Source organism: Schistosoma mansoni (assembly GCF_000237925.1).
Source record: "Schistosoma mansoni, WGS project CABG00000000 data, chromosome 1 unplaced supercontig 0122, strain Puerto Rico, whole genome shotgun sequence".
Classification (NCBI taxonomy): Eukaryota; Metazoa; Platyhelminthes; class Trematoda; order Strigeidida; family Schistosomatidae; genus Schistosoma; species Schistosoma mansoni.
Genome location: NW_017385992.1, coordinates 348,006 through 374,430, shown reverse-complemented (window position 1 = coordinate 374,430; position 26,425 = coordinate 348,006).

Sequence of the window (26,425 nt, the reverse complement as noted above, 5' to 3'; positions counted from 1 at the left end):
GACCGGGGTACAACAGAAGTTCTTCTGAAGACAGTCGTTGTTGTCCAACCTGAGTTTAATGTGCTCCACTGATTCCAAGCACCTCCAGCCAGTACTTCCCCATTTCTGCAGCAAATTGAAAGATTATACCGGTCTCCCACATTGTCCGAACGTTCCATGTACCTATAAAAACTGTTGCTCTGGTTGTACGAAGATGCATCTGCCTCATGATGTACGAAAAAATTCGGCTTTCATCATGAGACGTCATAGTTAATTCTTCAACTCCCAGGGCATAGTTTAAAGGCTTTGAATATTTTTTTCTGGTTAGCGTTTTTTAGCTAGTTAGTTTTCTACGGGATGGGGTTGCTCAATGCACGCCCAACTCTCCTCCTTTAACCGGGCTTGAAACCGGCGGTTACACCCGGAGGAGCTAAAGGCGGATTTGGGTACTTGACAGTAATGCTGAAATAATAGCGTATATCATACCACGTGACAAATTGGAAGATAATGCCGACATGATCAATGATTAGCGCGTATATATTACTCCAGTTGTCTGGAGGATTCTGTAACAAATTGTTAGTGGTGAACTCACCAACTATATACCGACTGAAAAATTCATCAATGGTACTCAACATGAAATAGTTTTAAAAATCCATCGTATATGACATACCACTTTACTACTTTGAATCAGTCTTTCCTCAATGTCAACAAGGACATGCAGTCTAAGTGCTATATATGATATTTCTAAAGCCTTCGACATGATTAGCCACCGACTTGTTATAATTAAACTATCATGTCACGGGGTCCAAAATACTTTGCCTAATTGCAATGATTCCATTCTCAGCCACTGACATCAAATAGGTAACAATTATTCTTCCTTGGCGAGCGCTGTCTCTGTTAGAATTGGCGTAACATAAAAAAATGTCTAAAGCCTCTTGCTCTTTTTAGATTTTATCAATGATATTGGCGAATGTCTTTGTGTGTATTCATTTTGTGATCATGAGCTGAATAATATTCAAAATCGCATCAGCAGCGTAGTGGTGCTCAAAATTACAGTTGAATGTTAACTCAGCTAAATGGGACTGTATTTGCTGCGGCAATACATCAATCGAATTAGTTCTTACCATGATGGGTACGGTGTTATCCACGTTTATGTAACATGTATTGAACCAGAACTCCTAGTCTGAATGTTTCATGGGTTGCATAACTCGTTACTTTTATATTAATGCGTCACGTTTCTTGATGTTCAAAGTTTGTGTCGACAACTAATTGAATAACACAATTTTATTCTTGGCAGTGTGCTCATTAGGGATACATTTGGGCTGGAATCAATGCAGAGACAATTTACACCTCGGATTCTTGGAACTCATCGTAACGTAAACTATAAAATTATAAAACTATAAATAAGTAGACTTTCCTGATGAGAAACTAAAACGCTAAAGTCGGAGTTGACATCACCGAATATGAAGATATAATGGGACGACATGGACCGGCAGAGAGAAATCAAAATGGGAAGAAGTTTGCAAATCTATGTGCACTCAACAAATTGGTGATAAGCGGCACACCATCCCCTCACAAATACATACACAAAGGTAAAGGGATCTCACTGGATTACACCACAGAGTAACACATAGATCAAATTTGTATCAACCAAAAATTCCGAATAACAATTGAAGATGTGAGAATCAAGAGAGCAGCTCACATAGCTTAGGATCACCAACTGGTTGTAGTCAAGATGAAACTGAAGCTTGAGAAACACTGGACAAACGGTGAAACAGAATTACAAATGTTCAATACAGCCAACTCAAGAGATGCTAACAAATTCGCCGAACTCAATATACCTCTCAACAACAGGTTCCAAGCTTTATAGGATCTACTGGAAGAACAAGAAACTACGATAGAGGACAGCTGGAAAAGGAACAAATAATTAATAACATCAACATGTCAGGAGGTTCTGGGTCGAACGCTGCATCAGAATAAGGAATGGATCTCTGTGTGAACCCTGGACAAGATTGAATAAAGGAAGAACAAGAAAACAGCAATTAACCACAGTCGAACAGGAGCATAGAAATTTAAGTCTCAAGTACATCACACAGGAGCTAACAAGCAAGTGAAGAGGAGCATTGAATCCGAAAAGCAGAAAAACATTGGTGAAACATTCTATACCGGTGAAGCAACATCGATGAACTAGGAGTATCGGATGCAGACATAAAGGCAAGGTTAAGCAATGCCATGACCACACTTCTACAATACAAGAACACATTGAACCGTAAACAACTGTCAACCAATTACAAAGGAAGAATCTTCATTAAGAACGTCAAGACAGTCCAACTGTACAGAGAACTATATCAACCATCCTCAAAAATGTACACGTATTTATAAACAGTTGTCTAAGCAAAATCTCAACATTCTCCGGCCGGATGCTATTAGCAACAGTTTTTTATGGGAGAGAACAAAACAGCTTCCAGCTGCAAGAGAAGATAACATGAAACAACCATATGATACAGCGAAGCAACTAGCACAGAGATATAGTAACTCGAAGATACCCATCAAAGACAAAGAAAGAAAGACAGTCATGGAGATTCAGAAACAGAGGAAAAGATGAGTAGAATATTTCAAGGGACTGCTGAGTAGATCAGCCCCATTGAATTCACTGAACATCGAAGCAGCAGGCACAAAATTTCCTATCGACGTCACTCCATCAACCATCGAAGAAATCAAGAGGACTATCAGATTAATCAAGAGTGGCAAATCATCAAGAATTGGCAATACACTAGCTGAAGTACTGAAGTCAGACATTGAAGCAACTGCACACATGCTTCACCTTCTATTAAAGATTTCGGAGGGGGCAACAAGTGCCAATGTACTGGAGAGAAATATACCTCATCAAGATAACGTTCAACGAGATGTGAGCAAATGTGAGAATAACAGAGGCATGACGCTGTTTTCACTAACAGGATACGTTTTCAAGAGAGTGTTTCTGGACACGAGATAAGATGCAGTAGACGCCCGACTTCAAGGCAGTTCGGGCATTGATTTCCTACCAGGGGATCCGCTTATCGACTTAGAATACGCAGATGACATAGTCCTGTTTGGCAAAGACGCTGACAAAATGCAGTCTTCTGTTAGAACTGAGTAATAATGCCAGGATGTTTGGGATGCGTTTCTCCCCATCTAAATGTAAATTGTTACTCCAGGACTGGCCAACGTCAACACCTGAACTAAGGATAGAGAGTGGAGCAGTTAAACTCGTCGACAACCTCACTTATCTTGGAAGTCTGATCAGTCCTAATGGGTTGGTGTCTGACGAAATCTCATCACGGATTGAGAAAGCCAGTTTGGCTTTTGCCAATTTACGTCACCTATGGCGAAGACGAGATATCCGTCTATCAATTAAGGGACGAGTACACTGCTCAGCAGTTCACTCTGTTCTACTTTACGGCTGTAAAACATGGCCATTAAATGTTTGTTTCTTTAAACACAAACAGTTACGAATGTTGTAATGTGAAGCTTCAGCATATTGAATCTCCTGGTTGGATGTGAAGGATAGTTTGTTAAGTATTTTGGAGAAAAATATAAGATTAAGTTTGTGTCTCCTCTTCCATAAAGTGTCGTGCCTAAGTTTATGACACCTAGATGTATAAATTAAGGTGCAATCAGTTTCAAGATTACGAAGAGTAAATCGTTCCAGCACTGATTTCAGCTTTGATTTATCCTTTATGCGCGCACTACTAAGAATAAACAGGCAGTATTCAGATTGTGGTCAAACACAAGCTTTATCCATCAAAATACGTGATTCGTTGACAAAACGGTAATGTAATCTATAAAGCATTGAGGCATGGAAGTCTGTTTCATTATCTGTTCTGTTAACGACAAGTCGAAGGTGTACCTAAGTCTACTACCGTGTGTACACTAGATAACACTTCACCATTTATGGTTGGATCTAAGTCGAGGTAAGAATCTGATTCTATAGAAGGAGCAGAATATCTGGACAACCATATTTGTAGAGAAATGATGAAATCCTGTCTGCTCCGTGACCTCTCCAAACCTTAAGGGTATTTAAAGCCTTACTTATTTTCGAGCATGTGATAGAGATAAATTTTATTGAGTTACTAGTCACGCAAATAACTCATGAAACAGAACCATTTATGGATTTTTTGACTTTTGCGAAATTAACACGGAAAAGGTCTGCTATACTTTTGGAGTCGTATATAAAACGTATTATGCAGGATGCATGGTATAGCAAAATTTTGAGTTGGTTAAGCACCTTTATTGAAAAGAAGAATTATGTTTCGCTCTTCGTTCTTAGCTTTAAACCTATGTTTCTTGTTAATTCGGTTGAAGATTCATGTTATTTGTGCAACTACCGTGACATCGATCGACTCAGAATAAAGTTTCTGTAGGTGTCTTAGTTTATTACGATATTTTGCTGGTATACATAATTCGTAAGGTTTAATAATCCTGTAAGACTCAATTGTTGCACAGGAACCTAGAAAAGAGTTAACAACCAAATAGAATATGTTGATGGCATCTGTCAGACTATTACATGAGAAGAATTCATACCAGTCTGAGAGTTTGATCAGTGAACTTAATAGGTCTCAGTCTGCATGCTTACAGTCGCTATAATTGCAGGTTCTTTGTATTGGTCGGTTATAAGAGGGATAGACAATGAGAGCACGGGCTATTATCTTATGATCACTGCTTTCAAACTCGTTGTATACTTGTACAGATAGGGGAATGATATCTCTACTAAACATTACATCAAGTGTATTATCAATTCTTGTTGGGGTACGAACCCACTGTGACCAGCAGTACAGATTAAGGATTGATAAAAATTGGTCATTGATTGACTGACAACTACCGGTACTACAGTTAATCCCAGGATAATTGAAATCGCCTGTGATAACCTTAACTGGCATACAAATTTTAGTTTAAAGTGTTTTAAGAGCCTTCATATTACATTAATTTGTTTGATTATGGGCTTCAGATAATACACTGTGAAATATCGCAATAATGTCTCCATTAGACATACTTTGGTCTTCTGAGGTCATTGCAGGTATGAGAGACAGACTAGCACTCTGCTTTGATAAGTCGGTGCACTGGCTAACATGAGATAGGTTAGCTGCCCCAGTGAGTTCAGCTGCTGGGTCAACGGGGTTTGTAGTGACCTCAACAATGTTATTTTCGTTTAAGGTACGCTTTTGCGTCAGTCGTTAGTTGGTGGTTTTATCCTCGAACATACTAGCGTTTACAACGTTCGTAAGCGCAAAGATAAGCTGTTCGGTTTTTTTAAATTGTTCAGCTAATAAGTGGGAATTGAATCTAGTCAAGAAAGGTCATGACTGTTTCTGGTACTTTTATTAAGCTGAATACATTAGCATGAGCTGTCTTGGAGGTAAGTTGCCTTTAGTATCGAATTCCTTACATTTTTAATGGCAACTTTGTCTTGTATGTTACAAATAATCACATTACTTCGAGAGATCATTCGCTTATTGACTTCACTAGCTATTAAGTCCATAACAGAATCTACTTTGATACTGTCTACAAGTTCTGCAGGAACTACATCCTTTGACAGCAGAAGTTTAAGGGATGACAGTGTCTTTAGTTCTAGTTTAAGATCATCATGGTTTAATAAACAGCCCGCAAGTGAGTCCACTTTACAACGCATGTCGCTTAATAGCTTATTCACAGTGTCTAATTCACTATTATTGATATCGATACCCTCAGGTCTTGAGTTAAAACTCATTATTAATTACGACACTGAGTCATACAGTAACAGATGAGGTATACGTCAACTTCCACTGTTATCCGCTGCCACACGAAATGCAGAGCATGGGGTGATGGTTATAACAGAACTGTTATTATCTGGAGAATTAGGGCTTTTCTGAGATACATCACTTCGCGGTCGACCCATCTTACTTGAAGGGTTAAGTTAAATGTTATTATTGAGTTATAAACTAAGGTTCAAGTATATATAAACACTTTTAAAAAATGCCGTGAGAGTGTAACGCAATCATTGAACGTACCGTCTGCTGTGTTGTTCGATGTCGGATATCAAAATTAGGTGGACGCCATCAGATTTCACGGGAGATCGAACAAACTTTAACTCATTCTTTGGTATTCAAATTTGTAATAATTTTGCAACAGAATTAAAAGGGATTTCCTCGTCGAGAAGCATTCGTGGATGAGTATTTATTTAGTCTGCCCGCTATATCTGTCTCAACGGCTTCAAATTCATATATTGAGATGATATTATTGAGAAGATATTTTGATTGAGTTAGAAAATGTTAAATGCTGTAGTGTCCAGACAGAAATCGGTGAAGCTAGGTTTCATGATGGTTAGTACAAGTTAGCGAAGTGTAAACTCACTTATGAAGAAACCAATACTCCTCGTGTGTTTCAAACTCATATCACTCATCTTTGCGAAATGAGTATTAACTATTTCGTCACATCAACCGAAGCTGACCTCTTGTAGGACCAATATGTTCATATTTGTTGTTCAAAGCATAGATGTAGATGTCATGTTTCTCCAGCAACTGAGTATATAAAACACTCTCAATCATGTTTTTTATTTTAACTACTTATCTATAACTACGTGTTGTTTGTTTCATGATCAAAGAACGTGGTTTGACAGTTTCATGCAGACATTTTAATTTGACAATATTCAAATGTTTCATACAATACATTGTTAACTGAAATTTTGAATCGATACATTTCGCTGTTAACCAGGTGAATGTTTCCATTCATGATGTTTGAAAAGAACATTTGAGTGCAGTAGACCGGATTGTACAAGTAATTATATGTTATTGATGTATCCGTCAATTTATATTGGAATTGGTTTATGTAAATTATCAGTGATGGAAACTTTCTTACAATTCAGCATGTTAAACTTCCTTCTTTTGAATAATCCCTTATCGTCATATTCTAGTAAGGATTAAATTACAGGCAACTTGTGCTAAATATTGATAGACGAATATTATTAATTACATTCTTATTGCATATATTCTCAACAACCAGAATGTAGATTTTCGTACCCCTCTTGTGAGAAGCTTCATTTTGACTTACAACTACCATACAATTTACTATTTCCAAGTTATTTGTAGTTTCCTTAATGGAGTCCCTCACAAAAACGGTAATTTTACGGCCTGATTGTGTACAAATATTATTTCCTGTTTCATATCATGATGTAGTCCGTTTGGCATGCGTATAAATCAGATATATTTGAAACGAATGATTTGCATATTGGAAGCTGGTATTAATGTTCTGAGCCTACTCCAGTCTTTATCATTGATAAACACGTTTGTATTTACATATTCGAACAATCAGTTGCTTACTGATCCTCAAACAAAGTCCATTCCATGTTTTTCTAATTCAGTCAAACCGCGATTCTCCACACATGAACTTATTCAATTGGATATTTTTTAATTACAATGGTAGAATTCAATCAACACTGAGGACAAGATAAACATTGGGTTGATTGATGCCTAATAATCTATTAGTGGACTCACATAATCAACCCATTGTCCAAGAGTCCTACGGAACACCGTAAACACAAAATTTAGCGAAATCCATCTTTCAAATAAATTCGCATTAGACTAATATGGAATTTTGTAATAATTATTGATGGATATTAGAAAGAAATTACTTCACGTGCTAAAAACTAACGTCAAACATCAGGTAGAATAGATGAATAAACTGCGAAGTAAGTTACGTCATACGGCATATTGATCGGTAGAATAAACGAAGAATAAATGTATAGCAATTCACTATTGGAAGTGATTACATAAGTGTGCGAAATATGAACATGACCTTGACAATGAATGTGAGTTAGCTGATGATGATCATGAATTGGAAGATGGTGGTCTTGATTTCGAGGATTGTGTTGTTGATGATGACAATATTTAGGATATTCATTAGGACAAATATGATGATGATAGCGACGACAAGTCAATTGATGAATGTGTTGCGAAAACAAATAAAATTAAACACTCTAATAACGGCAGTGGATAGACATCCATCATTCTCTGTTGCCAAACACAAAATTGAAACTGGTCATAAGATTGATCCTCACTCGGTTAATGTGTTAATGTCCCCATGGTAATATAAGCTTACCATACACAAAGATGAGGTGTCGGATTCTTTTCGCATTATCAACTTTGTCAAACTTGTCCCCTCCTTTCCACCATTTCAGGTGTGGTTGATTTTATATTTCCAGGTTAAAATGTTCTTATCAACTATATGTATGATCAAACTGTTCGAAATGTATTACCTCAATGATTATTTCCATAAGTATTCATCATTGACCGAATGACACTATCTGTATGGTGAATTAATTGAAGAACTCAACGATAATAGGCTCATACAGTGTCAAGTGGATGTGAGGTACTGTACTTTATACAAAGATGTTCGTTTTACGTTCCTTCGTTTGCTGATTTCGTTCAGCTTTATAGATTGTTCCAACTGTTGGATGCTGAAAGACCCAGAAAATGACACGTCAAGTGTTTATTTAACATATGAAGAACACACGCATAAACGTACACATTCGAATTCGCACTCTACCCTACCTTATCACAAATACATCATTATACTGACAAACCAGCAGAAACAATTACAATCATACCTGGTCCCAAGATCGGATGCAAGAGGAGGGTAGTGCATGAGGTTAGCGATCCCATCCCGTAGAAAACTAATTCGCTAAAAAACTCTTACGAGAAAAAATCATTCAAACCATTCAAACTCTGCTCTAGAAGTAGAAGGAATAATTATGACGTCTCATGATGAAAGCCGAGTTCCTTCGGAAGTCATGAGGACGATGCATCTTCTTACAACCAGAGCGACAATTTTTATATTTACGTGGAATGTCCGGACAATGTGGGAGACCGGAAGAATCTTTCAAATAGCTGCAGAAACGTGAAAATACATCCTGGAGGTGCTCAGAATCAGTGGAACACATTGGACGCGGGTTGGACAACAACGACTGTCTTCAGGAGAACTTATGTGGTACTCCGGTCATGAAGAAGAAAATGCCCCACATACACAAGGAGTTGCATTGATGCTGTCCAGAAAAGCACAAAGTGCACTTAATGGATGAGAATCTCATGGACCAAGGATCATAAAAGCCATCCAATGCTATGCGCCCACCAACGACTACAATGAAGACGCTAAAGCCCAATTCTACGATAGGCTGCAGTCGATCTTCTAGAAGTGCCCAACCAAGGACCTGACGATTCTGATAGGAGATTTCAATGCCAAGGTTGGAGCGGACAACACTGGATACGAAGACGTCATGGGACAACATGGACTGGTAGGAAGGAACGAAAATGGTGGGAGATTTGCAAACATATGTGACTTCAATAAACTGGTCATAGGTGGTACTATATTCCCACACAAAAACATACACAAAGCCACTTGGATTTCACCAAATCACACTACACAGAATCAAATTGACCACATCTGCATTAACAAAAAGTTCAGGTGGATGAAGGAGGATGTGAGAACCAGAATAGGAACTGATATAGCATCCGATCATCATTTGCTGGTCGCCAGGATGAAACTAAAACTCAAAAAGCTGTGGACAACGGCGCGGTCAACATCACAAAAGTTTAATACGGCCTTTCTTCGAGATGCTGACAAACTTAACAAATTCAACATACCCTCAGCAACAGGTTCGAGGCCTTTCAAATTCTACTCAATGGAGAGGGGACCACCATGGAGAGCAACTGGAAAGGTATCAAGGAGGCAATCGTTTCAAAATGTCAGGAGGTTCTGGGCCAAAAGAAGAACCTTCACAAGGAATGGATTATTTCTGGTACACTGGATAAAATTGAAGAAATTAGGAACAAGAAAGCAGCAATCAATATCAGCCGAACCAGAGCGGAAAAAGCCAAGGCACAAGCGGAATACACTGAGGCAAATAAGCAAGTGAAGTGGAGCTCCAGAACCGACAAACGTAAATATGTGGAAGATTTAGCGATGACAGCGGAAAAAGGCTGCAAGAGAGGGAAACATGAGACAACTGTATGATACAACAAAGAAACTTGCTGGAAATTACCGTAAGCCAGAAAGACCAGTGAAAAGTAAGGAAGGCAAAGTAATCACCGACATTGAAGAACAACGATACAGGTGTGTAGAACACTTCAAAGAACTCTTAAATCGACCCGGTCCCCTGAACCCACCCAACATTGAAGCAGCACCCGCAGACATCTTAATCGATGTTGATCCACCAACAATTGAGGAGATCGGCATGACCATTAGACAAATCAAGAGCGGCAAAGCAACGGGACCAGACAACATCCTGGCAGAGGTACAGAAAACAAATGTTGCAGGAACTGCCAAGATACTTTACATCCTCTTCAGTAAGTTTTACGACGAAGAACAAGTACAAACAGACTGGAAAAAATACTTCTCATCAAGATACCGAAGAAAGGCGATCTCAGCAGGTGCGACAACTACAGGGGCATCACTCTTCTCTCAATAACAGGAAAAGTCTTCAACAGAGTACTAATAAACAGGATGAAAGATTCCGTGGACGCCCAACTTCGAGATCAACAAGCTGGATGTGGTAAGGATAGATCGTGCACAGATGAAATCGCAACTCTACGCAACAATGTGGAACAATCAATCGAATGGAACTCATCACTCTACATCAACTTCATTTACTCGGAGAAAGCTTTTGAGAGCGTGGACAGGACGACATTATGGAGGCTTCTTCGACACTACGGCGTGCTTGAGAAGATAGTCAATATCATACGGAACTCCTATGATGGACTAAACTGTCAAATCGTCCACAGAGAACAACTCACCGACTCGTTTGAAGTAAAGACCGGTTTAAGGCAAGGCTGCTTACTCTCACCCTTTCTCTTCCTCCTGGTGATCGACTGGATCATGAGGACGTCAACGACTGGAGGAAATCACGGGATACAGTGGACAGGCAGGATGCAGCTTGACGATTTAGACTTCGCGGATGATATGGCTCTTCTATCACAAACGCAACAACAAATGCAGGAGAAAACGAACAGTGTAGCTGAAGCCTCAGCAGCAGTAGGTCTCAATATAAACAAAGGAAAAAGCAAGACTCTCCGATACAATATAATATACACCAATCAAATTACACTTGACGGAGAAGCTTTGGAGGATGTGGAAACATTTACATATCTGGGCAGCATCATTGATGAACACGGTGGATCAGATGCAGATGTGAGGGCACGGATCTGCAAAGCAAGAGCAGCATACCTACAACTGAAAAACATCTGGAACTCAAAACAATTGTCAACCAACACCAAGGTTAGAATTTTCAATACAAATGTGAAGACAGTTCTACTGTATGTGGCGGAGACGTGGAGAACAACGAAAGCCATTATCCAGAAGATACAAGTGTTTATTAACATCTGTCTACGCAAGATACTTCGGATCAGATGGCCAGACACTATCAGCAACAAGTTACTGTGGGAGAGAACAAACCAGATTCCAGCAGAGGAAGAAATCAGGAAGAAGCGCTGGAAGTGAATTGGGCACACCTTGAGGAAATCACCGAATTGCATCACAATACAAGCCATCACATGGAATCCAGAAGGTCAAAGGAGAAGAGGAATACCAAAGAACACATTACGTTATCTATCTGTTAACCTTGACTGTTATTTTTGTTGTCCAAATATCATTCATTTTATTTCCGCGTTGTTTACCACCCGATCACATCTATGATATGACATTTTTTTGTATAATGAGCATGATATGAGTTGTCATTATAATGAGGAATGCCACTATCTACTAAAACATCTATATGACTGATCATCTTTGAAACAAACAAAACAAAAATAAATGACATTTTCATTTTACATATGAATAATACTTTTCCGAAGTCAAAATGTACTGATAGTTTGTTCATCAATTAATAGAAAGTCATGATTCAATTATGAATAAACACTGAAATCATCTACCATCTTATTCCAAGTCAGTCTAGTAATACTGATCGAATAGAATTTTCTAGTCTTCACGCATTCTAATTATCAATCCAAGTAAATGAATTCATGCATGTTGATAGAAGTTGGATATCGTGTTTAAGGCGACGTCATCAGATTTTACGTTGGATCGAACACATTATGGATCATCATTTGTAATTCAATTTCGTCTTCATTTCGTAACACAATTGAAATGGATTATCCCTTCAGGAAGCATTCGTAGAAGAATATTTATTTAGTCTGCCCGCTATATTTGTCACAACAACTTCGATTTTCATCTATTAAGTTGACATTATTGAGAAGATATTTTAATTGAGTTAAAGAATGTTTGTTGACTGTAGTCAGTCGACAGAAATGGTGAAAGCTGGGTTTGATGGTGGTTAGTACAAGTTAGCGAAGTGTAAACTCACTTATGAAGAAACCAATACTCCTCGTGTGTTTCAAACTCATATCACTCATCTTTGCGAAATGAGTATTAACTATTTCGTCACATCAACCGAAGCTGACCTCTTGTAGGACCAATATGTTCATATTTGTTGTTCAAAGCATAGATGTAGATGTCATGTTTCTCCAGCAACTGAGTATATAAAACACTCCCAATCATGTTTTTTATTTTAACTACTTATCTATAACTACGTGTTGTTTGTTTCATGATCAAAGAACGTGGTTTGACAGTTTCATGCAGACATTTTAATTTGACAATATTCAAATGTTTCATACAATACATTGTTAACTGAAATTTTGAATCGATACATATCGCTGTTAACCAGGTGAATGTTTTCATAGAATATGATGAACGATGATCAGAACATTTGAGTGCAGTACACCGAATTCCCAAGTAATAAAATGTTTTTGATGTGTCACACAATTTATATTGGAATTGGTTTATGTAAATTATCAGTGATGAAAACTTTCTTACAATGCGGCATGTGAAAAATGCTTGAAAATCTTTGAAAATTCTTCCATTATTCATATAATCATTAGTTTATTATTGTTACAATTACCAACAATTTTATTTATGAATCTGTATTTGCATAACTATTCCATGATTTTTCGTGTTGTTCTGTTCGAACTCAAATATTAGTTCGGATTCACTAATTTGTTTTCTGAGCCGCTTCTTTGTTGTCCGACATAAAGTAAAGTTATATTCTCACACACAGTTTTCTAAAATGAAATGTCTGACAGTGTGTACAAACTTGACTTTACATTATTACGGTACTTAATATAAAGTCGGACGAGATTTCATCATTTCTCTACAAATATGGTGGTCCAGATATTCCACTTTTTCTCCTTAAGCTGTTTACTCTCTCTATGGAATCAGGCTTTTATCCCAACCGTTGGAAAAACCGCGTACATCATACCATGTTACAAATCCGGAGATAAGACTGACATGAACAACTATCGGCCAATAAATATTACTCCAGTTATCTCTAGCATTAAGGAAAAAATTATTAATGATGAACTATCCAACTATTTGTTAACTGAACAATTTATTGATGATTCGCAAAATGGATTTCTTAAAAATCGATCTTGTATGACATGCCATTTTGACTTCTTTAATTTAGTCTATTCTCTTCGTAGCCAAGGATATCTAGTATTAGTGCTATACCTGGACATTTCTAAGGCTTTCGACATGGTCAACCATCAACTTCTCATAGGTAAACTCGCATCTTACGGGGTCGAAAACCCTTTGCTTAGTTGATTTGATTCCTTCCTCAGCAATCGACATCAAATAGTTAAAATGAACTCTTCATTGTCGAACGCAGTCCCTGTGAGAAGTGGGGTAATTCAGGGTAGTGTATTAGGTCCTTTGCTCTTTTTAGTTTTCATTAATGATATTTGCCTGTGTTTTAGTGTGGGTAAGTCCCTTTTGTTTGCAGACGATCTTAAGGTGGTGTACTCATTTTCTCCACATGAGCTGAGCAATATTCAAAATTGTATCAGCACGGAGCTTAACAAGCTAGCACAGTGGTGCTCGAAATGGCAACTGGAGCTCAACACAGCTAAATGTGGTTGGTTATGCTTCGGTGATACATCACTCAACCTCAATCTTACCATAAATGGGGAAATGCTATCTAGGTTACACATAGTAGTAGATCTAGGACTTAGGTACTCCGACGACTTGTCGTTTGCAGAACAGATAATGCAACAAACGTCCAAGTCTCAACGCCTTATAGGTTACATAACTAGAAACCTTCATAACAGTGAATCTGGTATATTAATGTACAAAGTCTGTGTTCGACCACTCCTCGAATACTGCGCGTTTCTCTTTTGTAGCGCGCGCATAAAGAATAAATTAAGACTGGAATCAGTAAAGAGAAGGTTTACACTTCGTACTCCTGGAACTGATAGTGTCTTGACATATAATTCGACGTGTAGTAAACTAGGGCTTGACCGTTTATGGAACAGGAGACTCAAACTTAACCTTATCTTCTCTTTCAAAATACTTTACAAACTCTCCTTCACATCCAGTCAGGCGATTCAATACGCTAAAGCCTCACATTACGACATTCGTAACTCCTTGTCTTTAGCCAAACAACATATTCTAGATCTTCTTTCTATATGAATTACTTTGCCTGTAAGTTTTCGAGGCTCTGGAATAATTTACCTCAAACTATCCGTATGTTAAACTGTCTCCTATTGTTTGTTCGCTCAATTATTGCCTTTTGCTCCTCTGAAAATGCATTAAATGCTCTAGCTCCTGCAAGTGTATCTTACTCCACAAGTGAGAATATCGGAACTTTAAATGTTTAACCTCTTACTTGCTATCATTGTTTTGTTGTTCCGTGCTCTTTGCTTTTATCTTACCTTCTCTAGTTGTAGATAATTATCAATAACTTGCTCTGGCACTAAAAATAACCTTACAGAACATCAGGCTATCCACTTAAGAAAAAATGACAAGTTCCCTGGTGTTGCATTTGTCGGCCTATAAACTATTTATCAATTACTAAACCAGCAAACATAAAACTTTCTTATACTTCATGTTTTCTTTCTACATTAAATGTTGATTTACATATCAATCTGATCATGACTGTAAACTGGTGTGAGTTCTGTAAATATTATTTTCAGAATATATATTTTTATTATAAAGTTTTTAGATATCATTGTTTCCTGTTGCGTAAATCACAAATAGCATAAGAATTAACATCTACTTTAAACTGAGTGGACTGTTGTTATAAAGATAATTCATCTTGATGACAATGTCTATAACACATTCTGCGTCACGTTCTATATCAATCACTGTAACAGATTAACTCAAGGTTACTCAATATTAGCGATAGATATATTTAACTGTTCATCAAATAAATGTTTGTTTTGAATATTACTTGATATTATTGAGAAGATATTTTGACTGAGTTAGAGAATGTTTGGTGTCTGTAGTCTGTCGGCAAATAATCGGTGAAGCCAGGTTTCATGATGGTTGGTACAAGTTAGCGAAGTACAGACTCACTTCCGAAGAAACTACGTCTGCTCGTGTTGTTCAAACTCATTTCACTCACCTTCACTCTGTGATATTTAACTATTACGTCACGAGATGATACCGACATTCTATTAAAAATACTCAACAAAATTAAATTCGTTCTTAAATTTTAAGGCTTCCAACAGATAATACTGATCAATTAGAACAGAAAGGACTTTCGTTGCGCTAGAAAATATGATTCTGCGAAAATAATTGAGTATACGGCTTGCTCACGGCTGCATTCCACCTCTAACATAATACTTATAAACAGCACATGTTACTTTCAAGATAATGTTAAATAGTGCAAGCTGGATGAAATATGAACGTATAGAAACTAACATATAACCGATTTCGACTATAATGAACTTTGTTTAAGCACCCTCTATTAAAGAGGGTGTAATTTAGTAAGTCCGTTCTACATTATGAATTGTACAATTTGTAACCATCATCGCCTTTCTCTGTCCGTTTTTTTTGACATTTGCATTAGGTATACGTACTGTTTCATTTGTTATAAACATGACTTCCAAAAATACTGTGTCAATCTTACAAGAAACTCCGTTCATCAAGACTCTTGTTTCTTTTTGTTAACTTGTTCTATAGTCACCATCCCGCAGCTTTGTTTTATTGGACTAGAAATGTATTTTCTGATTAACCGCAATAACGTAAAACAAATGTGAGTTCGGTCATGCTTTTTTTATCTGCCGATTACTGAACCAAACAAATTGAAGCTTTTAAAAGTCGTCAGTGTCTTTTACCGTTATATCCTAGAAAGGATTAAATTATAATCAAATTCTGTGAAATATTTATAAGCGAGTATTATTTACATTCTGATTGCATTATTTCTCAACAACTAGATTAAGGACGTTTGTATTAGAAGCTTCATTTTGACTTACAAGTTTCATACGATTTACTACTTTACTTGTTTAAACTTTCCTAATTGCAGTCCTCCACAATCATGACCACTTTACGGCTTGAACGTGTACAAATATTATTTGCTGTTATAGGTCGTGATGTGGTGCATTTGACTTGCACATAAATCAAATATGTTCGAAATGAATGATTTGCATATTTCAAGCTGGTATTGTTGTTCTGAACCTACTCCAGGCTTTATAATCAATTGCTTACTGATCCTAAAACAGAAATTCATTCTATGTTATTCGATTTCGATCGAATCGGTATATCCCTCACACATCTTTTAACTACAATGATAGAATCCAATGAACTCTGAGGACCAGATAAACATAGAGTTGAATGATGCTCAGTAAATTCGCATTAGACTTGCATTGAATTTCATAATAATTCATGATGGAAATGTAAATGAAATTATTTAAGATGCCAAAAACTAGAGTCAAACGTCAAGTAGAATAGAAGAATAAACTGCGAATTAAGTTACCTCATACATAATAATGATCGGAGAAATAAAAGAAGATATAATGTGAAGCAATTTATTATTGGAATTGATTACATACGTTTGGGAAATATGAACATGACATTCTCAATGAATGTGAGTTATCTGATGCTGATAACGATTTTGAGAATTGTGATGATGAAGCACTGCAGTCAGAAATTCAAGTAACTGCAAACATGCTTCACCTTCTATTCAAGAAGATTTGTGATAAACGAAAAGTGTCAACAGACTGAAAAGAAGGATAACTCATCAAGATTCCACAAAAAGGAGATCTGAGCCAATGTGAGAATTACAGAGGCATGACACTGTTTTCACTACGAGGAGACATTTTTAATAGAGTGTTGTTGGACAGGATGAAATACGCAATAGACTCTCGACTTTTGAGATCAACAGGCCGATTGCTCCTATGCTCCTATACAAGGTGCTACGGGTGTAAGCAAGTATCTTCCATAAAACACTTTTGGTAGAATACTTTGAGCATTAAACGTTAACTGAATATGGCTCTTTACTTTTTCCCTAATTTTCTCTATGTTCATATCCATCCTTTCCTGTGCTCATATTATACATTCAACTCTGCCAATTAACATTCAAATGTCAACACAGATACACTGATAAAGTTTTCTTATTTCACAAGAATTCCACACGACGGTTTCTTCAATATAATTGACATTGCAATCATTATTATTGACATCAGTACCATTAGAATAAGATTAATATAACAATACCAATTGTTGTTATTATTACTGTTTCTTTTGTGTTCAGTTATAATCCCTCAGACTTAATTGAATGACTTAGGCATATATTTCATGAAAATCATTCGTTTGTTTATCACATTGGTTACAACTTGGTACCAAACACCGAACCACTTCAACCGGTTATCAATATCCTTCTCAGTTCACAAATTGAAAACAGTTTCCACTACAATACTGTTTATTTCTTCTTAATACTGAACAGGAAATTCTGATCCGTTCATCTTCCATGAAAGTACAGTCTTAGAAAATAGTTTGCAACTGATGAACTGAAGCCGGCATAACTGAAAGTGACACCGACGTGAGTTTACACGAAGAAAATAATTGAAAACTTCATCGCTCTGTGTAATAAGATATGTGAACGATTGCGTAACATCTCACTATGTTTATGATTTTGAATGTGTGTTCGATCACACATACATAGGGAGATGTGATCGAGATTATAAAACATGAGTGCGTTAACATATATCGAAACTGTTGCAGAAACAAATAAAATCAAATGACCCAATAACAGCAGAGTATAAACATCAATCGTTTTCTATTGTCAAACGCAAAATTCAAACAGGTCATGAGATAGATCCTGAATCATTTATTTCCTTTTTGTCCGAAATTGTTTAAGGGCGTATATTATTGTTTATCGAAAGCATTTCTTGTTTTAGTTGATTTTATATTTTGATTTTAAAATGTTCTTACGAAATTTATGTGTGATCAGATTGTTAGAAATGTATTACTTCAATAATTATTTCCATTAGTCATTATCATTGATTGAATGACACTATCGGTATAGTGAATTAGTTGAAGTGCTTAACGAAATTAGGCTTATACAGTGTCAAGTGGATGTGCGGTTCCGTACTTCATACAAAGATGTTCATTATACTTTCCTTGGTTAGCTGATTTCGTATGTTTTTAATGAATGTTCTAACTGTTTGATTGAAATAAACGAAATAATGCTGAGAAATCCAGACAATGACACGTCAATTGTTTAATTATCATATAAACACACGCACAAACATACACTCCAATTCACACTCTACCCCTTCTTATCTCAAATGCAACATTTGACAAATCCACAAGCTCATGCAATCACAGAGAATGAATTGATGATATAATCGGTGTAGCTCGGTTTCAGGATGGTTGGTACAGGTGACTGTGGTTCAGACTCACCACTTAAGAATCTAAGTCTCCTCGTGTGGTTCAAACTCATTTCACTCATATTTGCGAAATGAGCATTAACTACTTCGTCACACGAACGGAAGCTGACCTCTTGTAGGACAGATATGTTCATATTTATTGTTAAAAGCGCAGGTATGGATGTCGTGTCTGTCTTGTAATGGAGTACACATTAAATACTGTGCAATTTCCACTCTCACATGATTAGGGTACGTACAAACATACAAACTCCAATCCAGAATCTTCTCCTTTCTTATCACAAATGGAACATTTAACTGAGCAAATAGAACAAACAATCTAACAGAATGAAGTGATGAAGACACGCACAGATTAGTGATGTGTGATATAAGTTCAATAATGGTTATCAATGATTGCTTGTTCTGTTGTTCATTTGAATTTCGTTTTCTCTATCTCGATTAACTGGACAATCACCTTTACATCTCTACATTATTAGACAACGCAAAGTCTTTGACAGCTCAAAAGTTAATTTGCAGTGAATAAGTAGATAACTCTGTTCAAAGGGAAACACATTTTCCTCGATGAACAGTATATGTTTAAAACAAAAGATCGCTCGCCTCATTCGTCCACTCAAAACTGTTCACACTGAGTTCAGTTACTTGACGATTCAGTCACGAATATGTGTTTGAATATCACGTAAATTCATCAAAATTACTACTTGACTTCTTTCAATCTAATATGCGTATCCACGTAAAGACACTATTTTTCTAAAAGTAACAATAATGATAAGAATAGTTTCTATTACTTGATAGTGCGATCTGTCTGTTAACCTTAGCCGTTACATTTGTTGCTCAAATATCTTTCAAATAGCCTGCATTATAATGAGTGATGCCGCTAATGAGGTAACATGGTGGTTGAAGGTGGTCAACAGAAAATCCTGTGTCTGAGTTTCGTGCTACCTGACACTCGTCAGCAAGGTGTATCTGTAATCAACAGTTCTTCTAAGTGTCCTGCCCATCTGCTTCGTTCTTCTCTAATGTTGGTGATTACCTTGTCTACCTTCAGCTTGTACTTCCTCATTTCCGCAGCAATTGGGAAGACTTTTCCGGATTTCGAAATTTTACAGACGTTACTTGCACCTATAAAAATTGTTGCTCTGGTTGTTTGAAGGTGCATCGACTAGCGAAAGAACTCGCCTTTCATCATGAGACGTCATAATTATTCTTTCTACTCCCAGAGCAGAGTTCGAACGATTTGAATAATTTTTTCTAATTAGCGTTTTTTAGCTGGTAAGTTTTCCACAGTTTGTAGTCCCTAATTCCATGCCAACCCCTTCTTTTTTTCTCGGGCTTCGAAACGGCAAAAACCCCCGTAGAAGCTAAAGACGGAGTTAAACACTTGGCAGTTCTGCTGAAAAGAATCCACGACATATCACACACATACGCTCATATGAAATCAGTCAGGGTTGATAAGTGAATAATTACCAAGATCAAATCATGACTGATAATGGTAAATTGGCTCGTCCAGAAGTTAGAATAACGGTATATAGGCTTAACATATCAACCGACATTGCAAAGCCCTCTTGTAGAATATAGTAAATTTAATTATAAAAATATGTCCGTTTTCGATAATAAAACTGAAATAATGTGTGTATAAGGTGAATAAGAGGTAGAGAGAAATATTGAACTATTCCCGATGAATTAGTGTCAAGTGAGGAGTGAGTGTATCATACAGGAATGTCATACTTGTGTAAAAGTGTACATAAATATCGTGAACATGCGAACAAGGGTTTATCTTTAAGGGATCAGCTCTAAACTCAATGTTCCAATATACATTGCAATGGGAATAGAATATTATTTGCAGTAATCGAATAGTGTTTATGGGTAATGGATGATGCAACATTCAGTTATACATATCAATGAACAGATAATATGAACACAAACAATATTAATCGGCAAGTGAGGAGTGAGTGTATCATACAGGAATGTCATACTTGTGTAAAAGTGTACATAAATATCGTGAACATGCGAACAAGGGTTTATCTTTAAGGGATCAGCTCTAAACTCAATGATCCGATATACAGTGCAATGGGAATAAAATATTATTTGCAGTGATCAAATAGTGTTTATGGGTAATGGGTGATGCAACATTCAGTTATACATATCAATGAACAGACAATATGAACATAAACAATATTAATCGGCAGGTAATGCGGGGTTGAATTTTCGGTTTATGTATAGACATTAAAGAAGGGATCATTGCGAAACAAAAGTTGCGGGTGTTTGGCTCAGGTTGTCGTCGAAATAGTAGAAAACAAAGACTGCTGCATACCAATGAGATGAATTAACATTAGTTGCATATCAAGAATATAAGTTAACACAATCAGATGTATGACATCTAGTGAGCAGAGTCCACGTGAAGAAAAGTTTTTGATAAGATAATACGATGCGCGCATGACTATATCGTGTTGAACAGGCTTTGCTGAGCCTGCTATTCAAAAGTTTGATGTGCCGAAGTTTCTTCATCAATGTGATGTCCGGCGTTAGGTTTGTTGTGGCAGTTTCGCTCGATGGGGTTGCCAATTCTGCATCGTGTTCGTATGTGGCAGTTACCGATTTTGGTTCATGTTCGCCCATGAAGATCGCGAATCCTGTTGCGTCTTCGTACGTTGAGGTTATCACTTCTGTGGTGCTATAATCTGATTACTTATTCGGTCGAATGAATGATTGTCGTCAAATTATACATCATTGATCTGAACTGGAAATCAAAGAAATGAAGCCAATAAGGGAGTGCAAAGTGACAATGACACACATTGCTGACGGCATGGAAGCCAACTGACTTTAATCAAGAGAAAATCGATATTTATGGTCAGATAAAAATAAGTTACGGACATGTGAAGAATGGGATAAGAAGTGTACACACACATACGCTCCAGTGAAATCAGTCATGGTTGATAAGTGAATAATTATCAAGGTCAAATCATGACTCATAATGGATAGGTAAATTGGCCTGTCCAAAAGTTGGAGTAAGACGTATTGGCTCAACATATCAACCGACACTACAAGATTTATGTGAATTTATCTGTGTTTAAATGGAGAGGATCAGAGATGTGAATGTGTGTAAACGTTGTGATAAGAATGCACAGAGTTTAAATTGCATGTACGATTATATCCCGAAATGTGAATAGTAACAAACACGGAAGCTTGGTTGAGTAGTCGAAGTAGGATGAATATTCAAGCGTTCTTATCTATTGTGAGCAGTTGGATAAAGCATCATATAAAACGCTACTCTTGTTTCTTTGTAATTTGAAATAGCTTTATGTAGTATTTCGATACTTTGTATATTGATGTGGAGGTTGGTGAAAGTTGCGTGAACTGCTATTGCCAATATATACTGAAGTATATTCAGTTTAACGGAATTATTAAATGTTTTCTTTGTGTGTCAAAGGTAATCTTTGGCTTCAGTTAAGATTTCGCGAGATGATTCTCCAATATCAAAAGCATTACAATTGACACATTTAAATTGGTAGACACACTTCTGTTTTGACAGAAAATTAGGGTTTATCTAGTAAGTTATTCTAATTACTGCTAGCAACTATCCATGTTTGCTTACAATGCTTGTGAATTAAGGCTATATCGAGGTAATACGCACAGTATGCACACATGCCAATAGGAGACTGACCAGTTGCAGTCCTAAAACATCAATGTGAACATTCAAACAAACAATACTAAGTGAATTTAGTTATTCTACTTGTTCATGAAAATTCCATTTTGATTGAAATTTCATATCGTCATTATTTCATACTTCTCACAAAACTTGGTTATTCTGGAAATGACTTCCAGCTGCAGCAAGAAGTTCAAGTTCACGTTAAGTCTAATCACTCATTATTGATTTTGTAATATAATTCTTAGTTGAAAGTTGATTGTGAATTGTGTATAAGGTTTTTCAGGTTTAACGTTTTTTGAAAAATTGTTTCTCATTTCATATACACGTTGATCGTTGTTCATATGATGAATGGGTTATTCTATCAATATTTCAGATTCTTTTCCATTTTAACAAAGTATCCACTGTCCTTTTGCTAATTTTTCTATTACATTTTTCAGATTGTCTTTTATCTATTAATGAAATTCTTAATTCAACTTTGTCATTACTAGTGCTAATTTATACAAACTAACTTACTTACATATCCCTGTAAGCCCTCGTGTAGGAGCATTAGCTTTTCATTAGAATTCTCATTCGACCTCTGTCCTATGTAATTCATTTGAGCTTATTACTGATACTTTAGGCTGATCGAACACTCAGATACTAAACTAGTCTCGTAACTCCTAAGCTAAATCTACACAGCGAATTGAACACGAGAGAAAAGGCTCAAAATATACGACAAGCACTTTATTTCAAAAGTTCATTCATGTACAAAAAATATGTGGTTCTCAAAAGATTTGAGAAGCCATTGAGTTATCATGAAAATTCTAGAATACTACTAAATAAACTGGCGGTGTAGTAATCATTCAATCAGAACCAGAGGTTTCTCTCGACAGCATGGACGTGGAGGAACTGGTCAGCGTTTTCTTCCCTCGAGGTATCATGCTTCAAATCCACTAACGTTCAATACTCAGTAGTTACTTCCTGCAGTGTTATGTTAGGACGACAATCAGGCTTTCTTTTAATTCTCGTTCGGATATCAGCATGCTCGTGTGAACGCAACTTTCAGAAAATCACAAGGCATTTAAACTTGTTCACAGTAATGGAAGACAAGTTGAAACTCTCACATTCCCTGTTCACAATTCCTGCATATTTCACCCAGTCATCTCGTGCTTCTTTTGTTATCTTCAAGAACTGGTAAGGGATATAAAGTAGAGATGACTGTTCTCCAAAGATTTGATACAGGCTTTTATTTGTTTCATCAAAATAATTGTCTCCTGGGTTTTTCGAGAGAATAAAGTTAGTATAGCGTTCATGTTCTATCATCACACGTTTTATTACAAGTATTTTGACTTTAGAGGAGTCATCTAGTCTGTAGAGAGCAAGACGGAATAAATCGTCATACTCTTTGAATCCAGAGCAATAATTAATGACTGCTACCCATCAAAATTAATTTCATGGATTGCATTATTGACTGAATCAGTATGTGATACTTGTGTTTCACCAGAAAAAGGGTCTTGTTTGCACTTGCACTCGTTTGCACACGCGCCATATAAGAGTGTAGTTGCTCCAATGAAATATATACGTTGTATTCATCGCAATTACCAATGATAAATCTTGCTGATTGAACGCTAGAAATTGTAGAATACTACTTAACACACAGGCAGTGTAGTAATTAGTCAATCAGAACCTCTGCATAAGGCTTTTCATTTTTGTGATATTTCTAGCTGAAATTTCAATCACACGCTGACTGTATGAAATGCTTTGTAATGTTTCCTGAGCTTCTCATGTCTATTGCAAAAAACTTTAAAAATTGCTACAACGAATATCAAGTGATATTCTTTCTCTCAATGTCTGTTTCACAACAAACTGATATTTGAGCAAGTTGAATAGATCAATAACAATTACTGTCCAAATTAACATTGAACAAGTGTTTTCAAAGTGTTTAATTTTCAACCGTGTGGAAGATATTGAAATGACCTGTACAATCCTCAAATGAACTATTAGAAAAATTCTTTTCACTAGAATCAGTGTTGAGTCATGATATTTCTGTACCTCAGTGAAAAAGAATGAACTGGAAGCACTAGTAATTTCTGTTGGTATTCCACAAGTTGTTTGTGCAGATGTGTGTCTAATATCTTACTTATCTAAACAAAGAAGTGTATTATAAATGAGAAAACATGGGACGTGTGTGTCAATTAGAGAAGATCAACGACTGTGGGAAATAAATTTAAAGGTATTATCACAGATGAAGTAGTCTCTCACATGAAGCATGTAAAAAGCGACCACATAAGTAACACAATAAGAAATAGTGCTGTAAATTGAAACCAAGAAATAAAACCTCAGACAATGTTTATAGCTAAATAAGATAGATTATTTGTTATAACACTAAATCATTCGTTATACAAAACGAGTCTTTTGAAAACGTTTGAAAATACTTCCAACTACTATGCAGTGAACAGAGGTGTGGTGTTTTTGTACAGGAAAAGTGCGTAAAGAGGATGACAAAACAAGTGTCAACGAATTTAGGCTTGCCATACAAATCAAGATAACGGGCTAATGAAACTATCTTGGAAAGTTACGATAGTCGAGCTTTGCAATGAATGTAATATGATTTATGATCAGTAAGTCATTCACAGTGACGATGAAAGCTGAATGTTTCTATGAGGTCACAAATGGTGTATGTTATCAATATCCAATGTTCGGAATATAAAATAGAGACATCAATTATATTTTGGTTCAATAAATCAACTAACTGAAGTCTATTATTCGAGACATCGGCTACTCATTGCAACATCTCACTTGTTAGTTGCACCTATTAATTGACTATGGTAGTTAGTAGGCGATATGGCTTATGTTTATCGAAACTTGTCGGCAGAATATTGATGATTATTTAGTGAAATTATAGGTGGAACTAATTCTCTCCAATCACGTTATAAAAAGACATTTTTAGGTGATCATGGTTTATTGTGCAAATTGTTGACGCTGACTATTTAACACCATGAAACAACAAAATTAAAGGTGGTTGTTTTGTTCTATGAAACAGATGCTCAGCAATACGCTCCTACAATGAAATTGATATGACAGATGAAATAAATCAAACATTCTACCTTCTTTATATATTCGCATACGCTTTTGTTTGGAAAGAATAATGAAGTAAAGCAGCTTAACATTTTGTAGACACACAGGTCATGGTATGAGCAAATGCGAGTTATTTAATACGTCATCCGTAAGGCAATTGTGATAGGAGAGCGAATAACTTTTCAGCGGTGATGTTTGGTGATTTATGCGTTAAATTATGGACTAATCTTGATTTCAGATAGCCAGTCAATCAGTTGATATGATTACCTAATTGTTATTAGAATTATGAATAAGAATAACTAGTGGTATACACTACAAAATTGACTAATCATAATAATCCACTTCATAATTATTCAGTAATAATAGATGGACATTTTTAATGTTCTCATCTACTTAGTAACATCCGGTTAAGTAGTTTCTGATTTTATGTCAACCTTTCTAATTTCAATGGACTCACCTAAGTGAAGGCGCTCGGTAATGCATCCGCACAAGTTCACGAGTGGGAATGTCGTGTTCAAAATCTCCTACAATCACTAGCCAGTTTAGATTAGTCGATTCCCGTCATATTGATAACCTGACAAATATATCTCTGAACATCCACGAATCTGACTTTTGATTTTACTAGATGAGTACAATTTACGGTTTTATTATCGTTTTTTATTGAGTCACTATGTTCCGTACAGAACTGTATCTATTTTGTTTTAATTGCTGTTATTGTGGCGTCTGCCATATTGACTGCTCGCTATTTGATTGTACGGTTGAATTTTGACTGGGATCGTGCATCTTTGGTTGTAATTTGTATCACTTTCCCAGATTTTGGATCATTTTGTTTTATAAAATAGCTGCTCAGACGGAATTTTACTTGATCTATTCAGAAGTGATAGAATAACAATTACCTTTTGGTGTTTTTGGTAATTTTTCATATATTTCTTATCACCTTGCTATTTATTGTAATTTAGATTGAATATTTTGGTATCAATTGTTGGTTGAATAACCGGGTGATAATATTCGTTTAGGTAAA